Source organism: Ambystoma mexicanum, chromosome 4p, assembly GCF_040938575.1.
Source record: "Ambystoma mexicanum isolate Mex_15411 chromosome 4p, UKY_AmexF1_1, whole genome shotgun sequence".
NCBI lineage: Eukaryota > Metazoa > Chordata > Amphibia > Caudata > Ambystomatidae > Ambystoma > Ambystoma mexicanum.
In genome coordinates, this window is record NC_090927.1 from 455,956,233 (window position 1) to 455,974,301 (window position 18,069).

Below are 18,069 nucleotides of genomic sequence, written 5' to 3' on the forward strand. Positions count from 1 at the left end.
TTCAACTTATGCACACACAGCTGGTATCACATGGGCATCATGGTGGCTTTGCTGAGGTCTTGGTGCAACCTGAAAATTACCTTTTACATAAGATTATGCTGGGCAAACTCTAGTTCCAATGACCTTATTGAAAATATTAGTCACAAAAGTTAATTCTACCTGGACATGCTGTGTTGGATTAGTATTTGTGCTTCATGAATGCAAACCGGTTTGCATGTCTGAGCTCTTCTGGTTTGCATTGTGTTTGCTAGCAGAGGTGTAATCTTGCCAAGGTTCCTCTCTGCAAAGTAGATTAAGTGCTTTTTAAGCTCTGACCCTCAAATCGGTCTATTTTGTATGTATAATAAGGACTATAACTATAAACAGTATTTTGTCTTAACATGCGGTTAATGCATTTTACCTCACATGGAGAGGATTTTCTCTTGTTCTGCATGTGCGGGGAACAGTCTTTTCACCAGTCCCGGAAGGGGAAGGAAGTGAATTTGGCAATTCAATGAATATTGAGAAATCTGTTTTTATTCAAACCTTGTGGAGGACACTCCTCTGCCCGAAGATGGTGTAATCAATTCAGGAGACTCTAGTTTATTTAAGGGCTTAGCCCTTCGGCCAATCCATTAGCCCTGTTTTCGTCTAATGGTTTCAGGATTTGTGCTCACAAACCAAATCATGTTAGATAACATTTGTTTTACTCTCCTCTACAAAATTCTAAAAATACCTTATTCAGTTATAAAGAGGTTCCAGAAGAGGGCAAGCTTATCTTCAGGCCATACTCGGTCTCATTTCAGTGAAAGCAGCTTTGCCTCAGTCATATCCATTTTGTTTGCTAGATTTACCAAGGACCACTACCCATGCAATCTTACCACACCAACCACTCCATTCCAAAAGTTAAAGCATCCTACAAGCAGGGTTTGAAAATTGCTGGAATAGAAAGCTATTTAGCTTCTGCTTCTACCCTAGGAGCGCCTGGTTAGCTTGGCAACAATAGCTACCAGAAACTACCTTTTGGCTCCCCAGGTCAACTGGTGTCATACCAACAAACCTATGTGATATTAGCTTTGTTGTGTATTAGGGAATGTGTAGAAAGAGGCATCTGGAAGACATTTAAACAATAATGGATCATAAGTAATCATAAAGTTATTTTACACATCATGCATAATTTAAATTTGTATTGTGCTGTGTTGTAGCTCCTGGTTTCTGAGAGGTGGATCCTGCCTATAGTGGGAGGCTCGATACCCAAGTGCTGGGTTTAGCTCATGCTCAACAAATCTTAATTTCGAACTCTGTACAAGCTTTACAATGTTAATCGTAGACCACTAAGCCTGTCGTTTCCTTCCTAGACTTCTTCATCCTTGTTGGACTCTCCGCAAAAAAAATGTATAGACCTTCCAATACAATGGCTGTTCTTCTGGAAACCATACCACCCTAAAACCTTCTGGAGACGTATTTGTTATCCCTTTTGAAGCCCAAAATGCCTTCCGAACTGCCACAATCACCAACTCCTACATCAAAAAATAAGAATGATTCAGAGCCATTCAGAACTTCAAAAGTGTTTTGTACTGAAACCCCATTCTCTAATCCTTGCCCCTTGCAAATGGTTTAACCTTTTTTATTAAGTCATTATAGCAAATTATATGTCCAATAAATGTGAATGTCAACCACAAGAGACAGCATTTTTCAAAAATGCAGCATGTAAAATTCAACATTGTATAGATAACTTCAGTAATAGTCAAAATCCATGACATCATAAAACATTCCAAGTTTTTTAATACTCCAAAACTCAAATATATACAAAAGTAATCTGTGATGACTTAATTTATGGACACAACACTACAAACAAAAGACATAAAGACGAGAAGGAAAAAAGAAAAAAAAGATTGTTGAATGTGCTCCACAGTGCGAGGTACAAATCCTCACGATCCTTTTTTAGAATTTGCACTTTTTCAAATCTGGATAGTATCTACTTCCCTACTGACCAATCCTCTGCAATAGGCTTTTTCTGTGTCTTACAGACTCTAAGGATCAGCTTCACCGCAAGTATCAGAGGCTTATCTATCCATTCATCAAATTATATTCAAATAGAACACCTCTCCCATTCCTTAGGAGTAAGCTAGCTTGTGCAGGTAGTCTAGGAAATGTGATATTTAAAATAATTTCTACTCTATCTAAAACTTTTTTTCCAGAAAGTACTATAACAAGGGCAGTTCCAAAGCTGGTGTAATAATGTTTCTCTCACTACCACATCCCCAACATAGGTCGTTATCCATCAGATTCAGTTTATGCATCCTTACCAGAGTCCTGTAAATACGTCCAATTATTTTTTGCTGTATCAATCTCAAGCACATATCCAAATTAGCTTTGTAGCCAACTCTAATTACACCATACCAATCCTCTTCAGTTATCTCTAGTTCTAAATCTTCTGACCATGTATCCCTCAGTTTCTCCCATGCTTCTAGATGGATTGATTCCAATGGCATCATATTCATATAAGTAGAGACTCTGTGTTCTGATACTTCAAAAAACGTGCAGAGTTTCCGGTCTAAGTTCTAGCGACCTACCAAGCATATTAACTCTCAGCAGAGTGTTTAGTCCCTTATAGCAGGCCAATTCCCTTCTACCTAAGCCGAAATGCTCTTGTAGTTCTTGAATGTCTAATAACCTGCCCTCTTTAAAAACATCACTCACTCTCAAGATACCTTGTGCAATCCACCTATTCCAATGAAGGAGGCTTCTGTTCTCAATTTGGAGCGATGGGTTGTGCCAATGTGACGCCTCGTGATACAGCCACAGAGATTGATCATTCTCTGTAAACCAAGCCATCAAGGTTGCTTTTGTAGCCACTATAGTTTGCAATCTCCTTTTCTTATTTGATAACTTTTCCATTGTTTATAAATTATCCAGAGAGTATGACCTACAGACATCTCTTTCTACCTTTTACCAAATTGGACAGGTTGTATTATGGTGACTAAAATAATGTGTTACCTTCTTGCACAGAAAACTTCTATATTTCATAAGAACCGGGTAACATAAGCCTCCCTCACTGACACTGTGCAGTAATATAAATCTTGCTATTTTCAGGCATTTACCAGTTCCCCATAAAAAGTTTTATTAGGTTTTGTGAATCCTTCGTAACATTGCTTTGGAAAATGGTAATGGAAGCGATTGTATCATATAAAAACATTTGGCAGGAGAACCATTTGTATTGGATTCATTTATTTTTGCTCATATATTCAGTCAATCTCTCCCATTTTCTTACATCATTCAAAATGTTCTCTATTATTTTATCCACATTAATTTCAACAATTATCTTTAAATCACATACAGTGTGTACTCCCAGGTATCTTTCTGCTGCTGGTGACTAACTGCAATTCCAAGATGTCAGGATGCCGCTATCACATGCAGATGAAACTGGGAATATTTCCGTTTTACTCAAGTTGACTTTATGCCCCGGCATATTTCCAACTTCTTCAAACATAGCCTTTAGCAATGGTCCACAATCTGCTGGATTTGAAAGAAACACTGCCATATCAGCATATGCCAAAATCATTATCTCTTGTTCCACCACCTTGATTCCATGTATTTCTCTATTTTGTCTGATGTAAGTGAAAAGTGGTTCTAAGTCCAAATTAAATGAGTATGGTGACTGTCTTGTTCCTTGCGATAGTGGAAACCAGTCTGATATTATCCCATTTGCGTACACTTTTACAGTTATACTGTATGCGCTTCACATCTTTCATACATATTGGACCAAATCCCACTTTTTCTAGTGTGTGTTCCAAAAACATCTAATTTACTCTAGCGAACACTTTCTCTGCATCAAAAAAGGCGAATACTGACTGTGTACTCCCAGCACTTTTAAAATCATCCTCGTGTTGTCATATGCAAATCTACTTGACATAAAACCCACGGGTGATTCACCAGTCAGTTTCCCAATATATCCATTCATCCTATTTGCCAGTATTTTTGTGAACATATTTAAATCTACATTCAGCAATGATATTGACCTGTACTTCCTTCATTGTCTATGATCTTTGCCAAGTTTTGGGATTAGAATGATTAAAGCTAATTTCATTGTCTGAAATAGCAATTCACACAAGTATGGTGACAGTTGGCTTGCAATGTATAGAATTCAAATGTCAGACTGTCAGTCCCAGGGGATTTCCCAGTATTAAGTTGCTTAATGTCGTCTAATATTTCCTTGATTTCAATGTCTTTGTCAATTCTGCCTTTCCCCTCAGTTTCAAGAAATGGGCGTTCAATTTTATCAAAGAAATCATCGAAATCTCTTTTACTTGGAAATGTATCTTCATTGTATAATTGTGTTGTAAAACATTCTGGAACTGCCACAGATTTCTATATTTTTCTGTGGAATTCTTCCATCATGTGGTTCAATACATTTGATACGAGCACCCTCTACTCCCCCTTTTAGCTTGTTAGCCAATACCTTACCACTCTTGTCTCCGGCGTCTCAGAATTATTGCTTTTGTATAGAAGATCCCTTTCTCAATCATTTCTACCTCACTCCCCAAGGGCTCTTACTTTTTTCAGCTCCAGCCTGTCCTGTTCTGTATTTAACATAGCGTATCTCTTTTGTAGTCACTTGAGTTTATCTTCCAGTGATTTTATATTCTCCAGTCCTTTCTTCCTAGAATAAGAGGACCTGCTAATCAATTCACCTCTCACTATTGCCTTAAAGCAATCCCAGACTACTTTTATGTCAGTCGTGTCTTCATTTTTATTAACATAAACATCTATGAAGGTTTCATGCCTGTAGTCACTGTTAAATGGTTAAGTACTCAAGTGTGTAGTCTCCACTTTGAAGAACTAGACCTTATGTTCGAGAGGAGCAGCTGTAGTTCTACTAACACATGTTCCTCACTCGCCCTCTTTTATGGTAATATGTACTGTCTGACTTATTGGCTCATCTGTGATCCAAATCCTAGGCAGTGCTACACATTATACATATATAAAAACTGAAATAGTGGAAAACAAGAAAAACGAAGACCAGGAAAAACACAAAATAAACAAGTAACATTACATTTAAGTATTGGCATATCAATAATGTCCGATCTCGACTTGGGGAAGTGGAACTGATTGAGATGAATGTAATATGACTCTCCCGGATACTATAGATGCCACCATGACAATAAAAAGGAACCTAAAAAGGAACAGTTCCAGCATTGATATACTCGATGACTTGTTAATAGATTATCTAAAAATGCTGGCATCTAGATCTAATGTTAAGAAAAAGCAGAAATTGACAGCTGCACAATGGCAAGCCATGGAAGATTTAAGAGCAGATAAGTTGATTGTGGTCTCAAGTCCTGTGACAAAGGGGTCAATCTGGTAGTGCTCAACACTAGGTATTACAAGTTGGAAGCCACACGACAATTTAGGGATGTTAATAATTATGAAAAACTAATTGTCAAACTTCAAGCATGGTTTGAACAAGGCTTACTGGAAAGCGATGAGAGAATGTATCTAACCAAAGACTGTCCAACCATACCTATCATTCATTTCAAAGATGCACATATTAAAACAGGAGCCGCCCAGCAGACCAATAGTGGCTCCATTGATTCTCTATTAGAGAATACTTCCAGGTTTATTGACAAGTTCATTTTCCCCTTCGTTGAAACTCTATCTTCTTACACAAGGGATACAACTGACTTCCTTAAATTAATTGACAATGTTCCCTGCAATGAAGGTGATCTACTGATTACCCTAGATGTTGTCTCATTGTACACATGTATCACACACCAAACGGGTATCCGGGCAGTGAAACGATATCAGTCCACAAGATCACTTCGGTAAAGAGAACATTCTCAAATGATCTTGGATAAATTACTGTTTTGTCTTACGCACAACTCCTTCTTGTTCCATGGACAATTCTACAATCAACTGTGTGGTACAGCTATGAGAACCGCAGTAGCTCCAACATATGCAAATCTATTTATGGGGGCATGGGAGAAAAACCTACTTGCTTCAGATGCAATGGCCATCCATACTAATGAGGTGATACTATGGCAAAGATATATAGATGATCTTTTTATTTTATGGGACGGCACAGATGTAGAGTGGCTGGAATTCTTCAAACTCCTCAATATAAACTTTGAGAATCTAAGATTCACAGGACAGCACAACGGAGAGGAGGTTGTATATTTGGACATTAAGATCAAGGTGGTAGGAGGTGAAATTACTACTGAATTACACCGTGAGGAAACCAACACCAACACTGTATTGCATGCTACCAGTCCACACCCAACAAGCCTGAAAAACAGTATACCGTACAGAGAATTTTATGCATTAAGCAAAATCGTAGTGATGAATACATTTTTGAGAAAAATGCCAATACAGCAGCCGCCAGATTCTATGCAAGAGGGTACTTCAAAAGTGGTCATCATCAAAGCATATGACAAATGTTCAAAGCAGACCAGAAGTGACATACTCTCCGTAGGCAGGTCGAAAAGCTTGAAGCCTAAGGAGTTGGCTGACTGTATTAGAGTCATTACAACCTCCAATGAGGGAGCCAAAGAGGTGAGCAAGATTCTAGGGTAACACTGGCATCTCTTGACTAGAGAACAAGGTCTCTGTCAACATATAGAAGCAAATGCGAGTTTAACATTCAGAAAATCTGCATCTATACAATCAAAATTGTCACCAAGCTTATTCCAGCTGGCCGTCCCCCCAGCACCTACAGCATGGTTAACGAATAAACATACTGGCTTCTACAAATGTGCTAAGTGCAAGGCCTGCCAATTTGGGATCAATATCAAGAGCTATAGCCATCCATGCACTGGACGAGGAATCAACATTAAGAAGTTGATCACATGTCTAAATTGGTCATTTATGTAATTTCATTAACTGTAAATTATGGTACATTGGTAGCACCAAGTTGGAGGTTAAAACCAGAATATTACAACATCTAGAGCCATAAAGAACAGTGATATGACATATCCTTTGAGTAAGCATTTTGAAGAGGTGCATCAAGGAACCATATCTTCCTTTAAATATTTCACCGTTTACACAATATCCCATCACCCCAGGGGAGGCAACAGAGAAAAAAGACTTAGACAGGCCGAATGTAGATACATCATTGACTATGCTACCAAGACTCCCAAAGGCCATAACAAGGACGAAGAACTTTACACATTTGTAGGAGATTAATAAAGGAATGGCTTGTGAATCTCTCAAGTACAGGTCTATGAATCATGTCAGTTTCTATACATCATTTGCAATTTAACAGATGTGATAGTGATTAACAGGTTGATTTTAATTTCAGTGTTATTGTAATGTATAACCATGTATACGTTTTATATGCAAACCAATGTTTCAAAGGTTCTGATATTTCATGTTATTTAATATCGCCCTCTTTAGCAATAATTGACTCCAGCGGTATTAAGACCATAATCTATAATATTTGAACCCAAGTGTACCTCTACTCTTCCCCACCATTATTATGATGAAGTATGGGATTACAAATTAGAACACTACTAGTCCATTACATGGGAATTGGAGAATAGATTTGTCAGACAAAAACACAGGCTTTAAGGAATTGAAGTATATTTAGCACCATGCACCTTATGATACAATCGGTTGGTTGGTTAATTGTGTGTTTTTGAAAGACTTGTCTAATGAATCCCATGATTATCTACCCAGTTGTAGTACAACTTATATTTATTGACTAATAGTTTGATCCCATAAAATAAGTGAACAATTGAATATTATTGTCTTGGATGATTCCGCACTAAGCATTTTATTATGTACTATTACAATTATTGCTAGGATTCATGCACCTTTTGTACCCTAATTCAGCCCCTGGACAATGCATAATATTTGATTAGTAGCTTAACCTTAAATGCTGAGCTGAACATTCTGAGCGATTGCGGCTTGATCACTATGTGGTAATTTTAAAGTTAATACTCAACCTTTTTGTACAAAGTATAAAGCATTTTCTTATTGAACTTTAATAATTGCTCTAATGTTAAATGCTTTGGATTTAATGTTCTGAATTATTTTGCAAAAAGCACTAAGCACCTTATTGTGGAACTTCTAGAACTGTCTTTACGTCAAATGCCTTGGGAACCAATATCTACAACCATTTTGCATAAAGCACCAAGCACTTTATTATGGAATATCCACAATTGCTGCTAGGCACTATGCACTTTCTGTATTTGAACTTATCCTTCAAGATAGTGCCTAATGTTTAATCAGCAGTCTGACCTTAAATGCTAAGTTGCACACTTTTGAGCTATTGCAGCTTAATTCCCAAAGCTATGTGGACATTTCAAAGCAAATGCTCAAAACCATTTTGCACAAAGTATAAAGCACTTTACTATGGAACCTCTATAATTGTTTTAATGTCACATGTCTTGGGAGTATATATCTCTAACCGTTTTGCACAATGCACCAAACACTTTATTATGTAATAACCACAATTGCTGCTAGGCACTATGCACTATATGTACTTGAACTTAACCTCCATGAATATGAGGGTTTAATCTAAAGTGTTAAAAAACATGTTAAAAAACATATTATTAACAATGTACACTATTTTAGATATTTACAGCAGTTACAAATGTGTGTTCCAAAAAGATGCAAATATATGGAATGTATTGACACATGCACAAGCTAGCATTGCATTAAAGCCGAAGACCCCAATGTATTCAGGTATAGTAAGAACATGTTCCAACATGGTGGGCTGCATTTTCTGTGTAAAACATTTATAGACTGTTTTGGGCTATCAAAACTAAAAAGAGACATCGAAACAGACATAAACAGGTCTTTGCGAATTTTGGTAGCACAATCTGACGAAGCCCGTCAGGGTGAAACGCATTGTTTGCTGTTCGTATTGTCCACTTTAATCTTAATAAAGCAAATTAACTGAAGTTCGAGGGAGTCGGAATCAATTATTGAATCTGTCGGAGAGAGTGCCGCCGTTTGCAAACAGAAGAAGCCGCCTTCTGCCTGCTGCTTTTGGTCACATATAAAAACTAAAGTAATGGAATACAAAGAAAACGAAGACCAGGACAAAACACAAAATAAACAAGTAACATTACATTTAAGTATTGGCATATCAATAATGTCCAATCTCCATCGTGACTGATTGTGAGCAACCCTATATAAACAGTTCTCAACATCTTAAGCCATACACACCAGTAAGGCCTGTGCCCAACAGATGAGATACAATATCTGTGTATTCCCGCTCCACCCCTCCATCCAACACCCACCTGTCTCCCTGTTAATATTCCGTATACTCATATGAAGCCTCTCATAAGCAACACATGTTCTTATACCATTCAATAGTTCCTAGTACTGTACATACGCATGAGTAAATATAGAACTTAATTTCCAGCTTTCTTGTACTTCCCAATATCACATCTCACCGTTCTCCAAGCATCATTTCCAGTGATACTGTTAGTAACATAACCCAACAGCTGGCTTTTGTGCATTCATGCTCACTGCTAACATCATATTAATGACTGATAGACAGATATTCTCCTTCCTCAGCAATTTCCAATTTACATTCTTTAAAATAATATCTAACTGACTCAGTGTAACAATATGGATTTTGTGAAAACAATTTGAATTCCCTATTTTGCCATCAACAAAAGGGACCTATTTGCCGATATTTACAGGAATTGATAATTATTAGTATTATATATTTGCATGTGTAGTTATGAGTATATTTCCAGCATTCATCAAGTTCTCAATTATTCAATATTAAGCAACTCATCCCCCTTTTCCATTACGAACACTTTCGCACGACACACCAGAGAACGGACTAACACCAGAGCCATTTATCTGACATGTCCCAATACAAGAGGCAGGCAAAGTCAGGCAGTTGAGCAGAATCACACACCCCCAACGGCCCTTTCCTTTCTCCACGGGGATAAAAGGTGGAGCAAGAGAGCACAGTACAAGCAAGGCAGACCGCACGACGAGACAGCTACCTAGGTCTGGCAGTTCAAAAGGAGGAGAATGGTGGCAAATATCGAGAGGCTGACAAGGAGAGACATGACATTGCCCTTTCTGACGCAGACCCGCGAAGCCTCTGCAGAGGGAATCGTAAAACCGAGGTCAATATCCCAAGTGTGCTGCAACAGATGCCAATGGTACATGGAGCGTGTCGACTCTGATAAGTGAGAGCGAGGAAAACTCCTGCTACCGTGGTACTGGCCTTGACTCCAGCTAAGAGGAAAGCCAAGCGGTTCATCGCAGCCAGTGAGTCGAGGGCAAAGCTAATAGGATCTGGGCTATGGTGAATGAAAGACGCGAAGTGGCAAGTTGAATTAAGTTCAAAGAACTGTAGAAGTGTTAAGGGGAGACCAGCTGCAGAGGGAACCGGCACCGCGTGGGTGCTAACTCGAAAGACTCTGGTCCATCTACTTTGGAAAGAAATTACAGAAACCAGGTCGTAGGAGAGCCGCCAAGATAGGTCAAAGTGGTCATACAGGAGGTCAAGCAAAATCCCCATACAGTTGAAAGCCTTTTATCTACGAACTATAAAGAAAGCAAGGGAAATGAATCCTGCCAACATTGAAAGTGAATGTAAAGGTGAAGTTGGCAAGTGTGAACCCGACCGAGGGATGCTGACGAGAAGGGGGCAAGTCTAAAGTCCCAGGAAACAGTGTGTTGACAAGAGTGAGCCCGGCCGAGGGATGTCCAGTGGAACTGTTTAAAAAGACATTAAGATTTATGAGCAAGGGAAAAGCTGTAGAGAATCCAGCAAAGGGAAGCTGAAAGTAAAGAAGGGTCAGCGTCCAGAAGAGGGGGGGACCCAGGGGTGAACAATCCTCACCCAAAGTGAAAACCAAGAACCAAACTTTCATTTTTTATTTACGTCAGGCCCTCTTACGGCAAGAGACTTTCAAGAGAAACGAGACTTTGCCAGCGAGGCTCCTGATAAGCTGGAACGGAACTGTCGACTCGTGCTGGGGAAAGCTCAGAGTGTGTACTGTGTTCCAAGGACCCATCTTACCCTGTGCTCAAAACGTGGGGAAGGGAGATCGAAGCTAGCATCCTGACATTATTTATGAACACTTCTTCCTTTCCTTGAAATATTTCCCACACCCTTTTTGTATTATTCTTAAGGTTTGGCAATAGGTTTATTAGAAAAGGCAATTTTTATTTGACACAACGGCACAAGGACTGCCTTATTTTCATTTGATGGTTGACGCTTGCTCCCATTTTAGCTTAAGGTTTAGAGCAGGCGTTTTTCCAACCTGCATACAGTTAAATAAACACCTTTGAACTGGGATCACTTGTGTCTGTCTTTACTGTTGCCACCTTGAGTTCCTGACAGAGGTAGGAGGGTTCATTTCTGATGTGCAGAGGGAGTGAGTTCCAGAGAGAGGAGGCTGCAGTGCTGAAGCTGACACCAGCAGCCCTGGCAAGCTTAAAGCGAGGGACCACCAGGGTGAGTTGTCCAGTGGAGCGGAGAGATCTACACTGGTGTCTTCCTACAATGCAGTCGTCCAGGTATTGGGGTGCTTCTTTATGGATACACCTGTGCGCAATGGTCAAAGATTTGAAGTCAATACTGGCTTTTATCGGCAGCCAATGGACCTTCCTTCGTGTGGCAGAGATGTGGTCAGATGTGCGGAGGTCAAGGGCTGCACGCAGGGCTTTATTTTGCAGTAACTGCAGCGTGGCCAGATTGGATGCTGACAAGACCTTAAAGAGTGGGTTACAGTAGTCGAGTTGGAATGAGGAATAATAGGAAGGAGTGAGTGTTTTGAGGCGGTTTGGTGAGCCGATGATGAGTAACTCGGTCTTCTCATCATTTCTTTTTTTGATAACACATTTTATTGATATTTAAACAAATAAACAAATGAACAAACAATACAAGCACACTGCTGGTAAGGGTCAATGACTGTCTCCCCCCGATACACACATATATTTAGAATTGAGTCCACTTATCCCAACGCAGGATCTACATTGCTTTCCCCTGTCTTGCGAGCACCATGGGTGTCAGGGGGTGCTTCGACATATCTTGGTGTCCATTTATCCAAAGTTAGCTTTCATTGGGCGTCTTCCCATTTTTGCCATACTTTCTGCGCTTTAGCCGGGCATCTTCTGGCCGAGTATACCCTGCGCTCCATTGCAACACAAACGTCCACATCTGTCCTCCATTGTTCATAACTCGGTATCAGATCCGATCCTCATTTTTGAGCAATGTTTCTTTTCATAAGTGCAGTAGTGGTGAACAAAAACAGTTTCTCGTATCTAGACAGATCAATTTCATCGTCCATTCACAACAGTAATAATTTAGGATCTCTAGGAATCGTTTTGCCCATGACTCTGGATAGCTTATTACAGCATGCCTCCCAGAATAGTTGGATGTGTGTGCATTCCCACAGGATATGAAAAAAGGTACCTTCTTCCGTTTTACATCGCAGACAATTTGGATCATTTATCCTTCCCCATTTGTAGAGGGCAACCCTAGGGTAGTATACTCTGTGTAGTATTTTTAGCTGAATCAGCCTAAGTCTTGATGATATGGCTACCTCCCTGGGGAATATCAGTGCCATGATCCATTCCTCCGGTAGTATAGCACCCACGACAGTCTCCCATTTGGTCCATAGCGATAGCAGATCTGTCGTGCCAAAGGAACTTATGGCACTGTACAAGACTGATGTCACTTTCTGGGTGATTCGTTCAGGAAATGGGTTCCTCTCTATGGGGGTATATTCCGGCAAGGAGGTTACCTCGGGGAGGATGCCCTGTAGTGCGTGTTGCAGTTTGGTGTAGTGGTATTGTTCGGTTTGGGGAAGTGCAAAGCGGAATGCTAGCTCCGTGAATGGGATTATATTGCCTTCTTTCACAACATCACCCAATGTGAGCGATCCATGCTGAGACCAATTCGGCCTTTTGGGGAGCGTGTATACACCGGGGAGGTTTCTATTATTCCACAATGGCTGCGCCTGTGATAATTTATCGCCCTGTCCCACGAATGTATGTGCGTATGCCCAAATTTGCGTTATATGTGCTCGCATACTGGAGGTGGTTGTTCGGGCCCTTTTCTTATAAAGGTATTGCATGACAGGTTTCTCGGGAGTGTTGGCTTCTAATGATCTGTTATGTGGCGCAGCTGTGTCCCCGTGCAGTTGGTCATTCACTTTCGTCAATTGGCTGGCCCAGTAGTATGTCTGCTTTCGGGGCAGCCCTATTCCGCCCTCCCATATGGATCTTTGGAGCGTGGCAAGTGCTATGCGCGGGTGGCCGTCATTCCATAGCAATTTTCGGAGTGCTTGATCTATTTTCCTGAATGCACTTGGGGGAATATATAGTGGGGCATTCTGCAATATATATAGGAGTCGGGGCAGGGACATCATTTTAAAGAGCGCTGCTCTACCTAGTAGTGTCAGAGGAAGGCATGACCAGTGTCGGGTGTCCTGCAAGTCTTGTCATCACTGGGTACAAGTTTCTGGGAATATAACCGTTCAGATTATTCGTTATTAGTATACCTAGGTATTTTAATTGTTCCCTTTCCACCTGGTAGGGACATTGGGGCGGAATCGATTCTTCCTCCTGCCTTAGTGGGAACAGAGTGGATTTAGCCCAGTTTACCCTTAGGCTGCTGAAGGAGCCGTATTTCTGCAGTAAGTCGGTCACTATGGGACAGGATCTGACCAGATCACTCAGGTATACCAGCAAATCATCTGCATATAAGGACACTTTGTCTTCCCAGGTTTCTGACCATCGGAATCCCTTCCATGTTTCATTGGTTCTTAACATTATCGTGAGTGGTTCGATTGCTATCGCAAATATCATAGCTGACAGTGGGCATCCTTGTCTGGTCCCTTTACCTATTCCGAAGGGGCGCGATACGTGACCATTTACTTTTGTGACTGCTAATGGACATTTATACAGTAGTTTAACCCAACTCATGAATTGGGGCCCAAATCTCATTCTTTGCATTATTTCCCAGATCGCTTCCCAGTTGACCGAATCAAACGCTTTTTCAAAGTCCACTGCCAGCAGGGCTAGTGGGCCCTGGATGGTGGTTGCATTTTCTATTGCTATGTATAATCGATGTATGTTCATCCGCATTGATCTTTGCGGCATGAAACCACATTGATCCGGATGGATTAAGTAGGGTATGATTTGCTGGAGCCTGTTGGCTAGTGTTTTTGCTAGGATTTTGGTTTCAGTGTTAATGAGGGAAATCGATCTATATGAACTGCATCTGTCTGGGGGCTTGTCTGTTTTGGGTATTACCACTATGGTGGCCTGTCTTAGGTCTTGTGGGAGGGTCCCTTCGCTGTGGCAGGTTTCATACATTTTCAGTAAGTGTGGTGTAATTAAATTTGTGCCCATTTTCTTCCACACCTCTACGGCGAAACCGTTGGGTCCCGGGGTTTTCCCGGCTTGGAGGTCTGCCATGGCTGCAGACAGTTCATCCTCCGTAACGTCAGTTTCTAGCAGGGCTCTTTGATCGGGTGTCAAAGAGGGGAGGGTGATTCCTGATATGGCTGTGGTATCAATGGGGGAGGTTGGTGCTTTATAAAGTTTCTTATAGTAGGCTGCGAACCCTTCCGCAATGTCCCGATCCGCCGTTATTAGTGTGTCCTCCTGCGATCTAATCGCTCTGACATGTCGGAGCCCCTCATCTCGCTTCTCCAGCCATGCCAGCATTTTGCCCGCTTTATCCCCGGTCTCGTACACTCTGGCACGTATCGCTGTGTGTGCCTGTTTGGCATTGTCCAGGGCAACATTCTGTAGCTGTTTTTGTGCTAGCTGTAGCGCACGGTGAGATTCTGGGAGACCCTGGGATAGATGAGTTACCTCTGCCTTTTGCACTCGCACTTCAGCTGCCCGGATTGATTCAGTCTGTTTTCTCTTATGGGCTGTGATCCATGAGATGAGTTCCCCCCTCAGTACTGATTTATATGCCTCCCACAGTGTTACTGGGCTATCCACGGAAGTTATATTCAATTCAAAGTACGATTCTGTGGCGTTCTGGGCATGTTCTACTAGATCGGGAAAGCCCAGGTAGTAACTATTTATCCTCCATGTGGGCGGGGGGACTGGTCTATGGGTATTAAGCTCTAGCATGAGCGGGGAGTGGTCTGATATGCCTCTGGGTGGGAGCTGTGCATCATTTGCTAGGTGTAGTTCGGATGCCGGGAGAAAAAAGTAGTCAAGCCTTGACAATGAGGCATGTGCTCCGGAGAGAAACGAGTATTCTCTTGTGCCAGGGTGTAGATGTCTCCACACATCCTTTAGTCCCATTGCGTCAACAAATGTGGCCAGTTTGGTATGCGTGGAGGGATTTCTCGTGCAGATATGCGTGCGATCAAGCTCCAGATTCATGACTTCATTGAAGTCTCCCCCCACCACTACCAAGTTCGAGGGATCTGTGGTGGTAAGTAAGGTTGGTGGTGCGTAGATGGCTAGCATGGATATGGACCGCTCCCAGAGAGTCCCGGTTATATGTACAAATATACCCCCCGTGTCCTGTGTAACGGATAGGAGATTCAGTGGTAGTCGCTTGTGTATTAGGATCAATACTCCCCGGGCACCCATGGAGAAGCCCGAATGTAATGCTGTTCGGTAATTGGTTCGCTTAAAGAGGTTGCAGTTCGTGCCAGCCAGATGCTTTTCCGTTAAGAAAGCTACATCGGGCGCATATCGATTCAGATATTGTAGTACAAGGCGCCTCTTAATACTGCTGCCCAGCCTATTCACATTCCTGGTCACAATCTTAATTGATTTGGTCTTACTTTCGTTGGTAGTTTCTGTCATGTTGGTTGGGAATTGGGTGTGTCGAGTGGTGCTGTGTGTGTCCCGCAATGGTGACCTTTGTCTGCCCGGTGGGAGCCAGACCCCGTCCCAAAGTGTGCATTAATTCCTGTGCCCTAGTAAAGCCCAGGGCCATCCTAAAACAATGAACTAAACAAACAAATTCTGGCGCAAAACCAAACTCCCCCGCCCCCTCCCCATACTCCGCCCCAACTTGAAGTACCTGTCGCCCGAACTTTAGTCCGAGCTTGGCTAGGGTCTGCTCAGACTGTACTTAACAACCCCTACAACTTGTACAACTATTCCCAAGGAACTGAGGGCGTGTGTGCGTCCGAAGCGGGCGCTAAATGTCTTTGCATCCAAGTCAAATACCTTGCTGCATTGCTTTCGATTGTTGCCGATCCTACGTCAGTTCAGCGCCACTGTCTGGATAGTCGCTGCTGCGTTGTTCGCTATCCTAGCCCTCCCCCTCGAGTGGCGGCAAGATGTCATCCAGATCCGGTGGTCGGTCGAGGCGGGGTTCTCTGGCCGGTGGGTTGCCAGGGTGCACATTTCTGTTTCTCCTGTTCGGTCTCCAGTCGCCATCTATGTGTAATTCCGCCCACTTCCATGCCTCTTTCGGGTCGGTGAAGTGGACCGTTGTCCCTTTATGGAAGATCTTCAGCTGGGCTGGGAAGATTAGGCCGTATTTAACATTCAGAGCACGCAGGTGTTTCTTGATTTGCTCAAATGATTGCCTTGCCTTTTGCACTTCTCTTGTATAGTCCAGGAAGAAGGCAATCCTGGAGCCATTATGTGTTATTGTGCCTTTCGTGTGCGCCATCTGGAGCAAAGCGTCCCGGTCTCTGTAATTTAGAAATTTAGCCACTACCGTGCGCAGTGAGGACCCTGGTGTGGTGGGCGTCCGGTGGGTACTCGGTGGGCCCTTTCTATCGAGAAGAATTTAGAGAAACTCTTTTGGTCGAACAGGTCAGTGAGCCATTGTTCCAGAAATAATTCCATACTGTCGGCTTCGGCCCTTGCGGGCAAGCCTAGGATCCGAACGTTGCTCCGTCTCGATCTGCCCTCTCCCTCATCTACTCTCGCTTCCAGTACCTTTAAACGGGAAGTAGCTCTGTTTAGCTGCTGCTCCAAGTTCCTCAGCCCGTCCTCCGTCCCAGAAATGCGCTGTTCGGCCTCTCCGGTGCGGGAAGTTAACTTTTGGAGATCGTTGCGTAGTAATGAGACATCCACACTTATGCCATCTATTTTTTGCTCCATGGAAGCTCGTGAGTCGAAGATTGCCGCCATAATGTCTTTCAGGGATATCACTTCTCTTTCCTCTTCCATTGCTTCCCTTTGCTCATGCACCGTCGGTACGTTTGTTGCAGCCGTAGTGAACTGGTCGATTTTGCTCTGTGTCCCTGCTTTTTTTGGTTTTCCTTTTCCCATGTCAGAGGTCTGTGAATGCGACCAGCGGGTGTAATCCCACCCGAGTCCGGATTGGGATTCTGTGTTTGGTTGTTACCTATCTCTGGTGATTACTAGTGTCTTGCTACCCTACACGGAAGGTTGTTGCGTATCATGTGTTGCCGGTGCATCCGGCGCGTCCTAATGCTTCCAGGGGGTCCGATGGGCCGCACTCGTCGCGGTCTTTGGTGTGGTCTGTTGTCGGTGCCCAGTTTCCCTCCTCTGTGGTGCTTGATCCTGGCGTCCCTTGCCCCTTCGTTACGATCGAGTGTGCACCGTGATTTTTGCGTGCACCCACTATGATAGCTTGTGGCGGCGGCCCTCTGAGGTAGAAGATGTTGTCGTATGAAGGCGGTTTCCCCTTTCTGATTGTGTGGCAGCTGGGGCTTGTGGCCTGGCTTGGGGGTAAACGTTGGTTCCAGGCACCTCCTCTGGGGTGCTCGGTCTTGGCGTCCCCTGCCCCCTCGTTACGTTTGAGCGTGCACCGTGTTTTGAGCTTGCAGCCACTATGTTCGCTTGTAGCGGCAGCCCTCGGTGATAGGAGATGTTGTCGTATGAAGGCTTTTCCCCCCTTCTGACTGCATGCCAGCTAAGGCTTATGACCTGGCTTGGGAGTGAACATTGGTTCCAGGCACCTCTGACCCACCCTCCCCCCAAGGCGGCTCCCCACCTGTTTCAGCGTAGTGGATGTCCGTGTGCTCGAGCCTGGTCGCCGAATTTGCTGAAGGAGGCGTCTCTACCTCCGTTCGGCTCGTGCGTCCTCCATGGCAAACGGAGGGGTTGTGGTACAGGCTTTGGCTGGCTCTGGATGGAGCCAGAGGCAGTCTCCGCCGCGTCCGCGGCCCCCACCACCAGGGCTGTCTTCTTGGGCGCCCGCCT

The 18,069-nt window shown here is 43.0% G+C and overlaps 1 protein-coding gene across 1 annotated transcript in view; it reads left to right on the plus strand.

The window, feature by feature from the left end:
• Window positions 1-18,069, plus strand: part of NOL10 (nucleolar protein 10) — an 856,295-nt gene that overhangs the window by 713,339 nt on the left and 124,887 nt on the right. The window lies entirely within an intron of this gene.